We start from the raw sequence: 15,012 nt of genomic DNA on the forward strand, positions 1-15,012 counted from the left end.
TTATCTGGGTTCCGGACATCAGAATGAGATCATCAGGATTGCATCATGGATCGGCAAATGCCTTTATCCACTGAGCCATCTCAGGAACCCTGTTGCTGAGGGTTCCAGTGAACATTTCCTAAATGGGACATTTTCTTACACAGGCACGCAGGTGCTTGACATCAGAAAATTAGCATTGGTACAATACTATTATCTAATCAAGATGTTCCTCAGAGCTCACCCATTGTCCTAATGATGCTCTCTGTTGCCCAAGCAAGCTCCAGATTATTCATGAAACCACCTGCCAAGCCCCTCCAATCTCCTCTAATCTAGGCCAGTTCCTCCATTTTCTGTTATCTTCCACTGCTTGTTTGGTAAAGCACATATCAGTTATTTTGTAAACTTTCTCTCAGTCAGATATTCCTTTGATCCGTATCCACCAGCATTCACTTGTCTCTGCGAGCTATGTGAATAAAGTAATCCCTGTCTCATGCCTTTATCTTTTAGCACCACTTCTGCGTAGACGGGAGCAGAGAACCACTCGGAGCCTCCATTCTAAATCCCTGAAGTCCAGATAATTACACCTACATCTTAGACTATGGAGAAGATGAAAGCAAGTGACATATTTTTATTAAAAATTTACCCAATGTGTGGCAAGATCACACATTGTTTTTTATGTGCTATGGATCCTCAATTCTTGATCATCACTGGGCCACACTTATATAACAGGGGTTATTGCGCAGGGCTCGAAACCAAGGCTCAAGAACTAATGGGACTTGGCTCAGTACGTGGCACCACCACCAAGCTGCTCACCATTGCTAACCCTGCGGTCAGTTCAAGCAGCTGACACTTACTCTGGTCATGATTGCCACTGTCCTCGCTCTCACTGCTTATAGATCTGTCCCCAATACATACCAGGCATAACTTGCATTGTTTCAACCCATCTGCGCCTCTGGGTTTGGAGGAATCAAGACACTGGTCTTAAAAAGTAAGAGCTGGAATTGATTTAATAGAATAGTAAAAAAATAAATAAATAAAATAAAATAAAAATTTAAAAAAAATCTCTTTTCATCTTTTACTATGGTTCATAGTTTTGAGTCAGGTGTCTCTGCGTAACCCTGGCTGTCCTAGAACTCACTTTGTAGACAGCGCTGGCCTCAAAAACTCGCAGAGATCCATCTGCCTCTTGAGAACTGGATTAAAAGCCTATGCCACCACACCAGGTCCCTATGGGGTTTCTGATTTTGCCTTCCCACTGAACTAGCTTTTCTTTCTAGACAGAATCGTGTGTGAAGCCAGACATGGTGGCACATGCCTGTAACCCTTCATGTGTGGGATGGAAGCCGGAGGATCAGAAATTCAAGATCAGCCTTTACTGTTTGGTCAGACTGAGGCCAAGCTGAGCTACATGAAACCCTGCCGCCAAAAATAAATGAATAAATGAATTAATTATTTACATTTAATTGACAAAACTAATAAAATGAACTGTGTTGTGTGAGCCTCTCGTGTCTTCTTCTGAACCACGAATAAGAAAGAATATTAACCAAGAGTGAGCCTGTCATGGGAGAAATAAATGCTGAAGAGGTTTTATACTTCAAACTCAACCACTATGTGAGAATAGCTTTCAAAATCACTACAAATAAACTTCATTGGCTGTGGACTAATTCACCTGTCACAATCTTATTCACAAGAGGAAATGAAGACACCACCTCCCCTTAACACCCCTGGTGTTCCGGTGGGCTACAAGTCTAATAACACCATACAGAGGGGGAGAAGGACTACAGGAAGGGAAGGAGGGGGGAGGGGCCTTATTTTCACTAGACCCAAAGTGGTACTAACTGAAATAATGTTGATTGCTCGTGATTGTTGCCTTTCTTCTTACAAATGAACTCCTGAGCCTAGGAATGTAGCTTTATGATAGTGGCTGCCTAGCATGAGCAATTTTGAAGCTCAGGGTTCAATTCTGTGGAGCACACACAAACAAAACCCAACTCTTTAACCATCTATCTATTCTAGATACACAGATGCACTCAAACAATAGTGAGTAGACAGCAGAAATCTGGTCCCTGCCAGAAGATGTCACTGAGCTGCTGCCTGATGTAAGGGAGGACACGCTTTTAACAGAGGCATCTCCTTGTTAAAAAAAAAAAAAAAGTGGAAAAATTAAATCTGCTATTTATTTTAATTTTTATTTTTTTATATTAATCAGTTTATTCACTTTGTATTCCAGCCTCCTCCCTCAGCCCCTCCTAATTCCATCCTTCCTCCCTCATCTCCTCCCAAGTCCCTCCCCAAGTCCACTGATAGGGGAGATCCTCCTCCCCTTCCATCTTACCCTAGCCTATCAGATCTCATCAGGACTGGCTGCATTGTCTTTCTCTGTGGCTTGGTAAGGCTGACCCCCCCGCCCCTCAGGGGGAGGTGATCAAAGAGCCAGCCACTGAGTTCATGTCAGAGAAAGTCCATTCCATGTTCCCATTACTAGGGAAGCCACTTAGATACTGAGCTGCCATGGGCTATATCCGTGCAGGGGTTCTAGGTTATCTCCATGAATGGTCCTTGGTTGGATTATCAGTCTCAGAAAACCCCCCAGGCCAAATATTTTGGTTCTCTTTCTCTCCTTGTGGAGTTTCTGTCCCCTCCAGGTCTTTCTATCACCCCCTTCTTTCATAAGATTCACTGCACTCTACAAAAAGTTTGGCTCTGAATCTCAGCATATGTTTTGATACTATGCTGGGTAGAGTCTTTCAGAGGCCCTCTGTGATAGGCTTGTGTCCTGTTTCCTGTTTTCTCCCTCTTCCAATGTCCATCCCATTTGCCTTTCTCAGTGAGGATTGATCATCTTAATTTGGGTCCTTCTTGTTTAGCTTCTTTAGGTGTACAGATTTTAGTATGTTTATCCTATGTGTCTAATATCCACTTATAAGTGAGTATATACTATATGTGTCGTTCTGCTTCTGGGATACCTAACTCATCTTTTCTAGATCCCACCATTTGCCTGCAGATTTCATGATTTTCTTGTTTTTAATTGCTGAGTAATATTCCATTGTATAAATGTACCACCATTTCTGTATCCATTCCTCTGTTGAGGGACATCTGGGTTTTTTTTTTTTTTTCCAGCTTCTGGCTATTATGAATAAAGCAGCTACAAACATGGTTGAGCAAATCTCCTTGTTGTGTACTTGAGCATATTTTGGATATATGCCTAGGAGTGGCATAGCTGGATCTTGAGGAAGCACTATTCCTAATTGTCTAAGGAAGTGCCAGATTTATTTCCAAAGTGACTGTACAAGTTCACAATCCCACCAACAATGGAGGAGGGTTGCCCTTTCTCCACATCATCTCCAGCATGTATTGTCACTTGAGTTTTTGATCTTAGCCACTTTGATGTGTGTAAGCTGAAATCTCAGGGTCCTTTTGATTTGCATTTCCCTGATGACTAAGGACATTGAGTACTTCTTTAAGTGTTTGTTTCTCTGCCATTTGACATTCCTTTATAGAGAATAAATCTGTTAGAAAAAAAAAGTGGGGAAGAGCTTTGAACTCATTGGCACAGGAGACAACTTCCTAAACAGAACACCAATAGCATAAGCTCTAAGATCAACAATCAATAAATGGGACCTCACAAAACTGAAAAGCTTCTGTAAAGCAAAGGACACTGTTTTCAGTACAAAATGAAAAACTATAGACTGGGAAAGGATCTTCACCAACCCTATATCTGACAGAGGGCTGATATCCAGAATATATAAAGACTCAAGAAGTTAAACAGCAACAAATCAAGTAATCCAATTAAAAAATGGAGTACAGAGCTAAACAGAAATCTACCATTTATTAACTATTATAGCAGCTACATTATTTGACTTTTGTCTACAATCTATAAAAAACAAAAAAAAATCTTCTCTGTCTTACAGATTAGAATACAGGGGTTTGGAAAAAAAATTAAGTTGAAGCAAATCAGGGCAGAAAACACTCGTTGAGTCCCACCCTTGAAGTAGAAGGATCAAGAGCTTGGTTCCAGACTGAGAACAATGTAGGCTCCAGGAGGAGAGGAAGAGGAGGAGGAGGAGGAGGAGGAGGAGGAGGGAGGAGCTTCAGGAGAAGGAGCCTTAACCAAAATCTACACGGGTTCTAGGTGTTGAAACCTCTAGTCTCAGAAGGGCACATTTTTGCAAACTCCTTCTGCTGTAACATTTTAGCACAGGCTAATGACACTGGCTGCTCATTTGTTTCAAATGTATAGAGAAGAGAGCCAACTGCCTTTGCCATCCGCCCAGGTGCGCGCCAGTTCCTCTGCTAGCCTCAGGACAAGGCATTCCTCCTGTCAATGCTTGACATACATTACTTACTGCTTCGTGAGTGTGTCGGAGAAGCAAACGGCTTGGACAAAGGGAAAAATTGTTTTAACTTCCTTGAACCTTAAAACTAGTTTCATGATGCATAGATGGTAGAGGCGATGGAAAGATAGTAAATGGTTTTAGAGGCTTTTTCTTTTTTTTTCCTCGTGATGGTTTCCGTTGGTTCCTCTTGGTTGTTTGGCAGTTTAGTCAGGTGTAAAGACACACATTCTCATGTAAATGCACACACAGTCAGCTAGTGCTTTAGTGAATACAAAAGGCCCCCTCTGTCCAGGGGTGTCACCGGGAGGTTCTGGTAAGCTTCCTGAAATGTTCAGGAAAAGCTCTAAGTAAAAATCTGAGTACCTTGTTCTCAGAAAACCTCCAAATGAAACACAAATTCCGATTTTCTCTAAAACCAAAGCCTACTGGTTTCATGTAAAGTATGTATATCTTTGGGGCTTCGCCTTTCATCTTTTCAAACAATTACCGAACAAGCAGCTTTGGGTAAAAGGACAGGACTCTGTGAAAAATAGACCTTTCTCTTGCAACACTTTACTTACTAAAAATCATGTTTGTAATTTCTTCCCCTTCTGAAAAAGCTTTCTTTTCCCTGAGCCTACATGCAGAGGTTTGGAAGGGACAGCAGGGCTAGAAGTAAGCCCTTTAGGAAACCATCTGATGATGGAGCAGCAAATTAGCCCACAGCCATAGCTGTTTACGTAGTCAAGGTGTGTTTATTCTGTTTGAAGATACTTCAAAAATAACAATTGTAAACCAGATTAGGGCTTTGATCAGGGAATCTGAATCTCTTTTGTTTGACCATGAATAATTGGCCTTTGTAATGTTAATGTCTCTTTTAAGGAATAGCTATCAGATCTGTAAATGCAACATAATTACAGGCAAGAAGTCGGAGGGGATCTGTGAAGGCATTTTATGGAAGGTCTTCTTTACTTTTCCTTTACATCTAATTAGAGTAGAAAGATATTTTAGTGCAAGCAGAAAAAAAAAAAAAACTATAATTATTCCCGTTGTCGGTGATGCCCGTCCGGGTCAGGAGCCACGTTTTCAAGGATAGGATTACAATCTATAGAATGTTTGGCGTTTCTGGTAATGCAGGGTGGTACGCGCTGAGGGCCGTCTGCTGGCTGACCTGCCGGCCTGTTAGGCTGGAAGCTGGAAAGTCGGTCTTCCCAAGACTTCACCATGGAAGTCCCAGTTAAGAATCCGTGACTTAGAGTTCGAGGACAGCCTGGTCTACAGAGCAAGTCCAGCACGGCCAGGGCTACACACAGAGAAACCCTGTCTCAAAAAAACGGGGGGTGGGGGCGGGGAGGAGGGGGAAATACGTGATTTAAACAGTCATGGTTTCCTATCGCTTGTTTTAAAGATCGAAACCGACTAATTATTCTGCTGAGTTTTTTGCTGTTGCTGTGAGGTGGGTGACAGTATAGGCCAGCGAGCTGTTGCTGAGGATGTGAGGAAACCAGATTGCTACACAGCAAGATAGGGCAATGTAGATAGGGGGGGGGAAGAGTTTCTCAACAGCACCGTGAGGCTGAAATTTCATGAAATGTTGTGTGGGGAAGCTCGGGTGCAGCGTGAGGCCTCTTCTTCTGACAGGGCAAGCTTTCAGCTGGACGCATTAGGTCCTTTTCATCACCGAAGTCGCTCCTGGACACCCATCAGCCCTTCTACCGGGCACTGCCCATGCACTTTCACACCCGGCAGCGTTTCCCTCAGTATTGGGTTCGCGTTTAAACTTACCATTCAAAAGCTACTCACAGGGCAAATGGCATCTCTGAGATTTAGGTTTCAGCTCTGCTGAGTAGCAGGCTCACAGTCCTAATTATGGCGGCAATTAGGTTTACAGCACCGGGTTCATTCCAAGAAGCAGAGGCCCGGAACAATCGCTGTGTTTACCTGAAGCTCCTGAGTGTGTGATGAGCTTTTTTTTTTCCTCTCCACTTCTTAACCTACAGGCTCTGCTAGGTGTCATCAACGCACTAGTGTGACTGATCCTGTCTCAAAAACCCTCACCAAGCTAATTCAGTTGTCATCGAAAAACCCGGCTACATTCTGCGAGACCAAGGCAAAAGCTGAAATAAGCCGTTTTAGACTTAAAAAGGTGGCATTATTCATTTACGTTTATTGAAAAGGGTAAAGTCTTATATATAAATGATTTTTTTAAATCTGTTAATTTGTTCTCAACATCACAGAGGAAATCGCGAAAACTCCTTTGGCTTGTCCTTCCCAATTCCTGGGGTAGAGGTGGCTGTTGAAAATGGTTCTTTTGCAGTAATGGAGAAAAGCAAATTGTGAAATGGACAAGTTATTTACGTTTGAAAATTAACTGCATCTCACCCTGGGAAATTAGATTCCGGGCAGTTTTGCATTGCAACATGAACATGTCATTAGTTTTAATTTTCCACAGCACAGATTTTTAGGGTAATTTGCTTTCATTAGAATAAAGCAGTTTCTCCTCTTCTGCAACATTATCATTCAACACCTCTCCTCGCCATTATAGGGCTATTTTTTTGTGAGTGTTTTTAACCTCCTTTCCCCTCCTCATTTGTAAAAACAGCCTTGATTTTCCTAAATTTGTAAATATCAAGCACTGCGTGAACCCAGAAGGCAAAGGTGTGGAAGCTATCCTACCGGCCAGACATCACAATACCACGGAGGCAAACTGCACCTTAAAGGAGCGAAGCCTGCACAATGCCTTCCTCCACTGCAGATTGCAGTTTCTGCAGAGGAAGAGCAGCGATCAGTTACACATTAACCACTAGGGTCATTTCTTGTAGCAAATGCAAGGTCTACTGATCGAGTCACATTTCTCAGTAGCACAAGTCTCACTAGGCAGTGAAGCTCCTGCCGGAGGCCACTGTGCCGTAGTAGGACACGACCTGTCTAAGCCATTCACACGTTTAGCATAAATTTGGATATCATCAAATGTTTGTCTTCATTTTTTTTTTTTCGGGTAATTTACTGACTCTTTAGATAATTCTGGGTTAACTCCGATGTGCCTTCAATCTAGAATTAATCAGTTTCCCCCGTGTTCACTGTGAGATAGGGAAATTATTAAGAGAAAACAGTCTCTCATGTTACAAGAGTGCCAATGAACTTGGTTCCCAGCATGTCCTGCTGTTTCTTTTCAAACTTAAATAACTTTTCTATGCACTCTTATCTTCTGGTTACTTCCTGTAAGCTTCATGTATTATGCAATCAAGCCCATAAACATAGGTAGAAGTTAAAGTGAATGGCTCCAGTGGACTTAACCACACACATGTAGTTAAAGCTTTATTGCCATTTCTGTCATAAACCTCTCCTCCCTTTTCTTAAAGAGATTGACCAAGCTATCATAAAAATGTATTATTGCCTGTATCTTTTCGAAACTTGAGTTTCTAAGAAGTGACTGGCCTCCTTAACCATGCTGGACTTTGGCTCAGAGTCCCGATACAGTACAGGGAGCATGCTGTCACACACCAGAAGGTGTGAGCGTTACAGGGCTGAGATGGATCAAAGTTCTGCTAATTAATACCCCCCGCTTGGTTTGAGTAAGGGTCCCATGTAACCTAGACCAGACCTGAACTTGATTTGCAGCTAAAGATGACCTTGACCCCTGACCCTGCTGCTGCCACCTCCTGAGTGCTGGGATTCCTGGCATTCACCAGGACCTCCTGCCTTCTGTTCTTTTTATTTTTAAAAATAATTCCGAGATTACACATTAAAACATTCTATATTTATGTGTGTGATTGTGTGTGGGTGTACACCCATGTGGAGGTGGGAGAACAACTTTTGGGAGCTGATTCTCTTCTTCCGGGAAGAGAATCAGAGATTGAACTGCCGAGTCTCCGCCCACTGAAGCATCTCACCAACCCAAAGATTATCCATTTCTGTTAGATCACAGAAGTGATGCTTTATTTCTCTCAGGAACAACATGATATTGATGTTTTGTTTTATGCTGTCCACCTCATCACTTGGTTAAAATGATGCCTGCTATTTTTTTTTTTCTTCTTCACTGAAAATTACTGTTTTTCCCTTTGTAGTAAATGGGCCTTGTAGGGGGCAGGCTGAGTCTGTGGGCTCAGTCAGCTTTGCTTGTAGGTGTGTGGCTGCCTTGCAAACCCAAACCAAGATCGTTTGCCATTGCCTTGGAAAATGCTTGGTTGGAAGGAAGTAGTTGGTCTGAGACCGAGCACATTTCTAAGTTCCTAAATGTTGTACTTTGGGATTTTAGGTCCCAACAAAGCTTCTGTGAAGAAGGCTTGGACCCTGGCTCTTTAAGACAGTGATTAGAACCTTGGGAGGTGGAGCATAGAGAAGGAGGTCCTTGGGGTCACACCTTTGACAGGGATATTGAGACCTGAGCCTCTTCCTCTCTCTCTCTCTTTTGCTTCCTGCTGCCCTAACTTGAGTGGACGTCTCTGTAAAAGCACTGAGGTGAAGCATGCACTTTGGGGGACAGAAGGGAGGTGTTGAGACAGGTCTTTTGAGTGTGTGTGTGTGTGTGTGTGTGTGTGTGTGTGTGTGTGTTGTGTGTGTTGCCCTGAACCTGTGGTGAGGGGCCGTCTTCTTGCCTCTGCTTCCAGAGTGCTGGAATTCCAGGCCAGTGCCACCATGCCTGGCTTGGAAAGCCCTAAACCATGAGCCAAACAAAGCCATTCTTGCTCGTGATCTGTTTATCTTAGGTGTTTGGCTCAAACCCGCTGCTATTTTAATTTGCATTTCACTAATATCAGGAAAGCTGGAAAGATTTTCATGCTCAATCGGTCACTTGCCTATCTTTCTTTATAAGCACTAACTTAATCACCGTTGCCTTCCCCTTATCTCTCCTTTTCCCCCTTCCCTCCTTTTTGTTCTCCTCTTTCCTTTCCCCACCAGGAAATAAAGTTACAGACAGTTGTGAGCTGCCAGGTAAGCACTGGGAATTGAACCTGAGTCCTCTGGAGGACCAGTCAGTGTGCTTAACCTCTTAGTTATCTCTCCAGCCCCTCTTTTTCCACTTTTAAAGATGGGAATTTTGGGTGCTAGAGAGGTGGCTCAGAGGTTAAGAGCACTGGTGTTCATCCAAGGTCCCGAGTTCAATTCCCAGCAACCACACGGTGGCTCACAACCATCTGTAACGAGATCTGTTGCCCTCTCTGGCCTGCAGAAGAACATGCAGGCAGAACACTGTATAAATAATAAATAAATCTTTTTAAAATGGGAATTTTTATGACTTTTTAAATGAACACATAATAATTGTACAGTGTTAGGTTTCTCCTTTTCTCCTTGTTGTGCTGATTATGAAGCCCTGGCTCCCTACATGCTAGCCGGGTGCTCTATTGATCCCCCTCCCTTTCTTCTTTTCTGACAGGGTCTCACTGTGTAGCACTGAATGCCCTGGAACTCACAGAGATCTCCCTTTCTCTGCCTCCCAAGGGCTGAGATGAAAAGCCTGTGCCACCATGCCCCGCTAGATTATTTTAAGATTTGTTTTTGAGCCGGGCAGTAGTGGCCCATGCCTTTCATCCCAGCACTTGGGAGGCAGAGGCAGGTGGAGGCAGAGGCCAGCCTGGTCTACAGAGCGATTTCCAGGACAGCTAGGGCTACAGAGAAACCCTGTCTCAAAAAACAAACAAAAAGACTTATCTTCATTTGTGTGTGTGTGTGAGAGAGACAGACAGAGAGAATAACTTGAGAGTCAGTTCTGTCCCAGGAATCACACTCAAGTCTCCAGGCTTTCTCAAAAGGCACTTTTACCGGCTGAGCCACCTGACGGGATCCCCTCTATTATGTTACAAACACTCCTTAAGTTGACTTTAATGCACCAATTCTTTATATAATGTGTACAAAGCAGGTCTAATTAAGCCAAGGGGATAACTGCAGCTGGCAGTTTTCAGTTAGTGTTTTCCTCTAAACCCTCGCCAGACAGCCTCTGAGTCAGTTGTCTTCCACTGTCCTATGCGCTGTTTTGAGCTTACAGAGTCTTATGCTGCCCTCAAGGCCAATACAAGCATCAAAGTCCATTCTTCATCTGGCTTGCCCCAGCAGTTATTTTGCATTTTCTTCCCTGCGTCCCCATCTAGAGAGACTCTCTGCCTCTGTCTTTCTCTCTGTCGTCTCTGTGTTTGTGTGTGTATGGTGCAGAGTTGAGACACTGTTGGTTGGTTGGTTGTCTGTTTTGTTTTGTTTCAAGACACAGTTCTTCTGTGTAGCTTTGGCTGTCCTGGCATGTGTCACCACGCCAGCCAAACACTCTTCCTGAAAGAGCCTTGCTGTAGTTTTGCAAATCACTTCTTCACAGGGAAAGATCTAGTCTACACGCCCTGTCATTGTATACACAATACTGCAGATTCACACTGCGTCTCCTTGGTCACCTTTGTGTACCACTCTTCTGTTGGTGGTTGTCATTAGCCCCCCCCCCCAAGCCCTAACTCTGTTTCTGGGGTTCCAAACTTCAACAATAAGGCTTTGATCAGGGTTAATGATCTAATTGTTTGGGCAGGCAGGGTGGCTCACACTTGAAATCTCAACAATCTGGAAGCTGAGGCAGGAGGATTACTGTGAGTTACAGACAAGTCTGCGAAGGGTGAGACCCCCATCTTTAAAGAACACTCAAACCTCTTGAAAAGTCCCTAGTGACAAGAGAATGATTTTTAGTGTATTCAAATGGGAAAGGCTGACTATAGCCCGGCCTGCGCCTTGGGGTGTGCCTTTGCTTCATGTTCCTAGCTTTGTTCTCTCAAACATAATCACCATGTTGGATTGTAACCAAAGAACTCTGGCTCTACTGTGGCAAGGTTCTGGGATTACTTTCTGCTTGTTTTTCAAAATTAAAGTGTAAAACATAACGAAAACTACATTATGTCTGGACATGGTGCACTCTATAATTTCTGCCCTTGCAAGACAGCAGGTAGACTTCGCAAGTTCAAGTGTAGCCTAGACTACACGGAGTGAGCTCCAGGCCAGAGCAAGCTACATGGAAGACGCTGCCTCCAATACTTCCTAATCCTTTGTTGGTTTTGTTTTTTGTTTTGTTCAAGACAGCGTTTCTCTGGCTGTCTTGGACTCTGTAGACCAGGTTGGCCTTGAACTCACAGATACCCGCCTGCCTCTGCCTCCTGAGTGCTGGGATTATAGGCGTGTGCCACCACACCCAGCTTTACCGATACTTTTAAAAGACAAGATTGCCACAAAGTCCTTTCTAATATTTCATGTAGCTGTGTGTGCGTGCTTGGATACATGCGTTCATTCAGACGTGCATGGCAAGCGCTGTGCCATGAGCTGGCTACAGCTGAAAGTAGAGCAACTGCAGGTTCATTAATCTACGGTGGCTGCCTGTGGCTCCTGAGATAGCAACACCTTCCCCACAGAGAAATCAAAGTCCAGATCTCTGTGAGTAAAATGACACCTTTTAGCTGAGACTCGGTTGGTTTTGTGGGTTGCTGATGGTTCTCTTCAACTGAACTGTGGCAATTAGAAACCCGAGAACTGTGATCACAGGACAGCAGGTTCCCAGGTGTGAAGTAAATCAGGCTCCCTCACTTTTATAAATTTTGTTCTTTCTCTTTTTGATTCTAAGTGATTTCAAGCCTATAGAAAAAACAAAACAAAACAACTCAAAAATACTATTAAAATTCTCATATACCGTTCATCCAAAATCACCAGTTAATACGAATTTGCCTCACTGATTCTATTTCCTTATTGGCCCATATAGTGAACACACGCACACGCACTTACTTAATCGGCATGTTAGCTGAAGATCCCATACCCTTTTCCTGTGAACATCCTTAAAATAAAAGAATAGTCTTTTACATATTCGGTTACATCACCAAGGGCAGACACGTAGGAGACTGCAGCCTTATATATTATACTTAAACTTTTATTTCTACCCGATCATATTAATTTTTCTCTCCCTTCCATCCAAATGAAACTCCTGACTGACTGTCCTTTTAAAAGGGAACATTCCAGAGACATCCCCTATCTTTCACGACGGTTACACTTCAATGTGTGTGCACACGTTCATGTGAGCGCCCGCGCGCGGTTGCACGTATGTGCTCACACATGTGGAGGCCAGAGTTTGGTATCAGGTCTTTCTCTGGTCGTTGTTTGTTTGTTTGTCTGTCTGTCTACCTATCTATTTATTTTGAATAAGAGTCTCTGAAGGAATGCAGAAGCAAAAGGCTGGCATCACCCTCCCCCTTACGCGCTGGGGGGAGGTCCCTAGCTGATCATGCACGCCACTGTTCTGTCTTCCAGGCAGCTTTGGAGCCCACCTTTGAGGCCTGGAATCACGAGGCACCTTCCACACCCTGGCAGCCTTTACATCTGCTTGGAGGATCCAGTCCTGACACTCGGGGTTGCAGTCGCTCTGCTCAGGGAGTCATCTCTCTACTCTAGTCATGCCTGGGGCTTTTACACAGGTTCCATCTCAGGTCCTCAGGCTGATGTGTGACTTTACCAGCTACACTGTCTCCCCTTGAGTCAACAGTCTTGAAGCCTTCAGCCAGGTCCCTGTAGTCTGAGCTGTCTGGCGGGACCATGTGATTAAATGCAGATTAATACTATTACAATCTATTTATTTTTATGTGCATTGGTGTTTTGCCTGCATTATCTCTGTGTGATCATGTCAGATCTCTGGGAACTGGAGTTACAGAGGTTTGTGAGCTGGTGTGGGATTGAACTTGGGTCCTCTGGAAGAGCATCCAGTGCTCTTAACCACTGAACCCTCTCCCCCGGCCCTGACTGTGAATTTTTGGAAAATAAACTGTAACTGATGTTGTATCCTTATCAGGTCCCACCAAGATGTGAATGGTGTCTGCTCTTCTTGTCCAGAATAAGGCTGATGCTGCTCACGTAAAACAGTTTCTGTCAGGATTTCTCTCTCTCGCTCGCTCTCTTTTTTCCCCTGGGTTTTGGTTTTTTGAGAGAGGGTTTCTCTGTGTAGCCTTGGCTGTCCTGGATTAGATTTATAGACCAGGCTGGCCTCAAACTCACAGAAATCCATCTGCCTCTGCCTTCCTGCGGGCTAGGATCACAGGCGGGTGCCACAACACCCAGCTAGGATTTCTCATTGTTAAACTGTCTTTTTGCATTATAATTGATACTCTATATTTTATTTGGAAACACTATGGGATTCTGAGCGTGTTCCCTCTCATGACGTCACTCAGTCACCCTTTCTCCACGCTTACTCAAATCCATTAATCCTGTGAGGATTGCAACATGGAGACTTTGTTATTCGTAGCGTCGTGCTTGTTATCTGTGTTAGTTCATTTTCTGTTGCTGTAATAAAATACACTCGCTGGTTTTTTCTGCCTATGCCACTACCACGGCACCCATGAAGCAATTTGCAAAAAAGTGGGGCAGGAAAAGAATCAGACACTTGCAGGCCAGTGGTGGTGCACGACTTTAGTTCCAGCACTCTGGAGGAAGAGGCAGGCAGATCTCCGGCCTACAGATCGGGTTCTAGGATTTCTAGGGCTACACAGAGAAACCATGTTTTAAGAGGAAGAAGAAGAAGGAGGAGGAGGAGGAGGAGAAGAAAAGGAGGAGGAGGAGGAAGAGGAGGAGGAGGATGCATTAAGGTCCACCCTTGACTATCGCTGCCACCCTGAAGAAGGTGGATTCATGGATTCTGCCTATTTCCAGGAGTTTCTCCAGGAGAGAATCCAAGTGAATGGAAAAATCTGGGAATCTGGGTAAAGGGTCTGTAACTGAGGAGTGGAACAAGAATGAGATCACTGTGACTTCCGATGTGCTTTTTCCCACAAGATATATCTTAAAATATATATGTGTGTGTGTGTGTGTGTGTGTGTGTGTGCGCATATGGAAGACTGAGCTACATGGTTAGTTGCATGTAGTTTGCTAACAGCAAACAGAGAGTTAGGATTACATTTCTTATGAGATGAAAATTCAAACTCACTCAAACTCATTGATTTGTGGTATTTTGTGTGAATTTAAGAACAAGATTTGGGAACAGCAATGGAAGACTGGCCTTGAACTCACATCTATCCACCTGCCTCTTCCTCCCCAAATGCTGGTATTAAAAGTTTGTGCCAGGGCTGGAGAGATGGCTCAGTGGTTAAGAGTACTGACTGCTCTTCCAGAGGTCCTGAGTTCAATTCCCAGCAACCACATGGTGTCTCACAACCATCTACACTGGGGTCTGATACCCTCTTCTGGCATGCAGGTGTACATGCAGAGAAAGCACTCAGACAAAAAATGAATAAAAAAAAAAATCTTTAAAAAATTTACTGTGATTAAAAGTGATATATACTCAGATTGTCAAAAATGTAGCTGGGAAGTGATGGCACATGCCTTTAATCCCAGCACTCACTGGCAGAGACAGGCAAATCTCCTAGTTTGAGGCCAGCCTGGTCAAGGATGGCCAGGGCCATACAGGGAAACCTTTGTGTAGCAAAAACAAAAACAAACAACCCCAAAGAACAAAAACAAACAAACAAAAAAATAGTGCATACTGTTTTCACTTATTGTTTTTTAAGACAGGATCTCATATGGACCAGGCTGGATTTGAACTCACTACGTGGCCAGGGATGCCCCTGAACTCCTGATCCTCCTGTCTCCACTTCCTGAGTGCTAGTATTACAAGTCTGTGCCTGCTTTGCGTGATGCTGGGAAACACCAAGTGCTAAGCAAAGCACTCCACCTAAATTGAGCGATATCCATAGATCCATAGCCTTCAAATAGTTAGGAC

General features: G+C 43.8%; 2 long non-coding RNA genes across 2 annotated transcripts in view; one reads left to right on the plus strand and one right to left on the minus strand.

Annotated features, from left to right (window-relative positions):
• Positions 1–8,712: 8,712 nt before the first annotated feature.
• LOC129679024 (uncharacterized) lies at positions 8,713–13,088 on the plus strand. Its single transcript, XR_008720466.1, has 2 exons — positions 8,713–8,756; positions 12,558–13,088. It is a non-coding gene; the product is annotated as an uncharacterized LOC129679024 (long non-coding RNA).
• LOC129679023 (uncharacterized) overlaps positions 9,811–15,012 on the minus strand; it is a 10,531-nt gene continuing 5,329 nt past the window's right edge. The window contains exon 4 of the long non-coding RNA XR_008720465.1: positions 9,811–11,891. This is a non-coding gene — a long non-coding RNA (uncharacterized LOC129679023). The remainder of the gene's footprint in view (positions 11,892–15,012) is intronic.

The sequence above is a fragment of the Psammomys obesus genome, unplaced genomic scaffold, assembly GCF_907164565.1.
Source record: "Psammomys obesus unplaced genomic scaffold, mPsaObe1.curated_primary_1811, whole genome shotgun sequence".
Taxonomy (NCBI): domain Eukaryota; kingdom Metazoa; phylum Chordata; class Mammalia; order Rodentia; family Muridae; genus Psammomys; species Psammomys obesus.